This window comes from Carcharodon carcharias, chromosome 14 (genome assembly GCF_017639515.1).
Source record: "Carcharodon carcharias isolate sCarCar2 chromosome 14, sCarCar2.pri, whole genome shotgun sequence".
In the NCBI taxonomy this organism is placed as follows: domain Eukaryota; kingdom Metazoa; phylum Chordata; class Chondrichthyes; order Lamniformes; family Lamnidae; genus Carcharodon; species Carcharodon carcharias.
Genome location: NC_054480.1, coordinates 69,225,185 through 69,229,111, shown reverse-complemented (window position 1 = coordinate 69,229,111; position 3,927 = coordinate 69,225,185).

Genomic DNA, 3,927 nt, shown 5'->3' with positions numbered 1-3,927 from the left:
GTGAGCGGCTTAGAGGGAAACTTACAGGTGGTGGTGTTCCCATGTATCTTCTCTCCATGTCCTTATAGGTGACAGCAGTCTTGAGCTTGGAAGGTGCTGTCTAAGGAACCTTGGTGAGTTCCCACAGCGCATCTTGTAGATGGTACACACTGTTGCCACTGTGTGTCAGTGGTGGGGGGAGTGAATGTTTGTGGTCAGGTGCCAATTAATTGGGTTGCTTTGTCCTAGATGGTGTCGATCTTCTTGACTGCTGTTGGAGCTGCACTCATCCAGGCAAGTGGAGAGTATTCCATCACACTCTTGACTTGTGCCTTGTGGATGATGGACAGCGTTTGGGGAGTCCCGATATGAGTTACTCACTACAGGATTCCTAGCCTCTGACCTGCTCTTGAAGCCACAGTATTTAATTGGCTAGCCTAGTTCAGTTTCTGGCCAATGGTAGCCCCCAGGATGTTGATAGTGGGAGATTCAGTGATGGTAATGCCATTGAATGTCATAGGGCGATGGTTAGATTCTCTCTTGTTGGAGATGGTCATTGCCTGGCATTATTGTGGCACAAATGCCACTTTCCACTTATTAGCCCAAGTCTGGATAATGTCTTGGTCTTGCTGCATTTGGAATAGACTGCTTCAGTATATGAGGAGTCATGAATGGTGCTGAACATTATGCAGTCATCAGCGAACATCCCCACTTCTGACCTTATGATGGAAGGAAGGCCATTGATGAAGCAGCTGAAGATGTATGGGCCGAGGGCACTACCCTGAGGAACTCCGGCAATGATGTCCTGGAACTGAGATGAATGACTTCCAACAATCACAGCCATCTTCCTTTGTGCTAGTTACGACTCCAACCAGCGGAGAGTTTTCCCCTGATTCCCATTGACTCCAGTTTTGCTAGGGCTCCTTGATGTCACACTTGGTCAAATGCTGCCTTGATGTCAAGGGTGGTGACTCTCACCTCACCTTATCAAACACAATTTCCTTTTCATACATTTGTGTTGACTCTGCCTAATGATATTATGACTTCCAAAATGTTCTGTTACTACATTCCTAATAATAGATTCTAGCATTGTTACTACTACTGATATAAGTTCTCTTTACTCAACCTATTCTAACATTTCTTTGGTATCTCTTGATATCCTCTCAATGTGCCTTTTGTCACTGGTGGGTGATTAGATCTCCCACTTTCCATTAGGATCCCTTCCTAAATCTGCATGTTGGCCACACTTGCAAATCCCTACTTTATAATACAAAAAGAAATCACCAAATGCCAGGCCACAACTGGGGTGCCAATATTTTGTGAAATTAATTTTGTGTAGGGTTTTGGACTTGACAGTCAGAAATTACAGTAATTCTATTTTGTTGTCAGACATGAGGGATCAATGCATTACAATGTTGAGGCAGTTATTTACAATATCAAACAGATTATCTGTAAGGATACCAGGCAGGGTAGCGCATTTTATTTTTTCTCATTCACTTTTCTTCTATCTTTTGTCCTGTTTGATAGCAAGGCAAGCATTAGACTTCAGCTAGCATTCACCCAGGCTATGGAACTCGTTCCCTGATTTCCATCTCCACGCCTTTCAGTAGAAATTGAGCCTTCCTTATACTTTTGCTTCTTTGTTGCCTGACCTGATAATTCCAATCATCCTTTCTCCAGTTCTGCTGTGCCTACCTGCACATACACTTTTCAAACCTCCCAATATCTAGAGCACGTCTTGCATGGGCGTCCAATTTTTCTGCCCTCTTTGGCTTTGTGGTTTTAGCTGTCTAGTCCATTGGTCACCCAAAGTGACGGTTATCACCTAAACGTAACAACCCATCATAAGCAAAGACAACTATTTATGCAGCTCAAAAGGAGTCATCTGGTATCAGTGAAAAAAAGTCTTTTTTTGTTGAAGTTTTTCATCTTCCACTCATTAGGACAATTTGCATGAAAATAGCATTGTCAGGGGAAACAACCTTTGTGTAAAATATATTGTTAGATCTGTTGTTTCCCTGACATTGGTATTCTTGCAAATTGTCCAGATGAGTGCAAGATGAAAAGTTTTGTCAAAAAAGTCTCTTTTTTCAGCAATACACAGTTTAAAAGTTTAAATCAATCATAGATCATCAGTGCTTTCCTAAACTTCACCAACGTTTCTGCACAATGTGTTTTCAAATAGTTTTTATCCAGGCATGTGGTTTATCTCCTAAAAAGTTTCCTTAAGCAGCTTCACTTCGAAAATCATGCAGGTCATTATTTCAGTGCAGGCAATAAGACAGATAATAGAAGGGTAATTTGTAAGCAAATATTTCCATGATAATTTTATGCTTAGATTAACTGGCGCATAGTTCCCTGTGTTTTCTCTCCCTCCTTCCTTGAACAGAAGAGTTATGGACTTCCAATCCATGAAGACTGCTTAAGAAACTATGGATTTCTGGAAGATCAGAACTGATGCATTCACTATCTCTGTAGCCAACCACTTTTAAAACTCTAGGACGTTCCATCAGGTCTAAAGGATGTGTTGGCCTTGAGTCCTATTAATTTCTCCAGTACTATTTCTTTAGCAATACTTAAATTCCTCATTCTCACCAGACCCCCTTGATTCACTACTTTCTCAAGAATGTTTTTGTGTCTTCTGACATGAAGACAGATACAGGGTAGTCATTTAATGTCTCTGCCATTCCCTTATCCCCATTACAAGTCTCCTGTCTGCCTCTAAGTAATCCATGTTTATTTTCACCAATCTGTTCCATTTTAGACACTTATAGAAACTTTTAATTTTATGCCTCTTGCTAGTTTACTCTCATTTAATTTTCTGTCTCCTTATTAATTTCTTGGTCATCCTTTGCTGAATTCTAAAATTCTCCCAATCCTCAAGCTTATTACTCTTCTTGGCAACACTGTAAGCCTATCCCTCTATTCTGCTAACTTCTCCTGATAGCCACAATTGGGCCACATTTCCTGGGGAAGACTCTAGTTTTTAAGGAAATGTATGTTCATTACCAAATATGAATAATTTCTTTAAATGTTTGCCATTGCTTGTCTATCATCATGTCTGTTAATGTACTTCCCCAATCTATCTTAGTCAACTTGCCCACCAACCCCTCCCCCCCCCACCCTCCGCCCCTTACCTACGTAATTTGCTTTGTTCAGGTTTAAGACCCTACTTTTGGGCTTGAGTAAACCACTCTCAAACTAAAAGTAGAATTCTATCATGTTACCTAGATAGATAAAGTCAAAGAAATGCAAGTGATTGTGAAGTGCTCCTGAACAAAGCTGAATATGTTTTCATTGAAGAGATCATGAATGTCAAGCTGCACCCTCCTGCCTTGAAGATCGAAACTGGGAAATACTGCATGTTCTAACAGGATAGATAAAATGGAAAAGTAATGCTTCTTCTTCAGAGTAAAGAATAGTTCCAGTTTCAAAATGAGCCACCTGTTCAATATTAGATGCAAGAAGACAGAATCCTCCTCATGAAAGACATTAAAAGAATACAGCAAGACTTGAGATTATGTAATGCTTTTATTGACCTCAGGTTGTTCCAAAGCACTTTATAGCCAATGAAGTACTTTTGGTGGAGGCACTGTTGTAATGTGATGGATGACAAGGCCCCGCCAACAGCAATATGATCATGACTAAATAATCTGTTTTAGTGATGAACAGATGATACAGAAAATCAATCCCAACCAAAAATGTTGCCTGTGGCTCAGCATAAACATCAAAAGACTACATGGTAAATTAACAGACCCTGCTCTCCAAGCATAGAGCACAGTAACAGGGAGTGTGGTTGGATCGGCCTATATCACTGTAGTCTCAATTCCCTGACACATTCTCCTTTCAAGCTCGGGTTCTCACTGAGAATATGGAATCAGTGAATATTACCCTTACACCTTTGGCTGCGTTAAACGGACACAGTACCTATTGCAAATCAGAAGCAAG